Here is a 525-nt window from a genome sequence, read left to right as displayed (position 1 = left end):
ATTGTAAAAATTAAGGATCTAATTTCCTGTGTGCGGTTTTGAACTGCTGATTCTGTGGCGGTATAGCTCAGTGGCTGAGCATTGGACTACAGAGCAACAGGTCACCGGTTCAAATCTGGGTGCACTCTCTGTACTTGTCAGCTTTAGGTTAACCGAAGCCTTTACTTTATAGTGAAGATTTTGTTGTATGATATTGTAAAAATTAAGTATCTAATTTCCTGTGTGCGGTTTTGAGCTGCTTGAAGGATCTAATTTCCTGTGTGCGGTTTTGAGCTGCTGTTTCTGTGGGGGTATAGCTCAGTGGTAGAGCATTTGACTGCAGCTCAAGAGGTCCCCTGTTCAAATCTGGGTGCCTCCTTTAGACTTCACAGCTTTGGAGTAACCAAAGCCTTTATTTTAAAGTGAAGATGTTGTTGTATGATATTGTAAAACTGAAGGATCTAATTTCCTATGTCCAGTTTTGGGCTTCTGTTTCTGTGTGGGTATATCTCAGTGGTAGAGCATTTGACTGCAGATCAAGAGGTC

At 41.5% G+C, this 525-nt stretch overlaps 1 non-coding gene across 1 annotated transcript; it reads left to right on the top strand.

Annotated features, from left to right (window-relative positions):
- The first annotated feature begins 286 nt into the window (after positions 1-286).
- On the top strand, positions 287-358 carry trnac-gca (transfer RNA cysteine (anticodon GCA)). Its single transcript has one exon. It is a non-coding gene; the product is annotated as a tRNA-Cys (tRNA).
- Positions 359-525: the final 167 nt, after the last annotated feature.

The sequence above is a fragment of the Sinocyclocheilus rhinocerous genome, unplaced genomic scaffold, assembly GCF_001515625.1.
Source record: "Sinocyclocheilus rhinocerous isolate Xijiao unplaced genomic scaffold, SAMN03320098_v1.1 scaffold4721, whole genome shotgun sequence".
Lineage (NCBI taxonomy): Eukaryota > Metazoa > Chordata > Actinopteri > Cypriniformes > Cyprinidae > Sinocyclocheilus > Sinocyclocheilus rhinocerous.
Note: the sequence above shows the minus strand (reverse complement) of the source record. Positions and strands in the feature narration are given on the sequence as shown.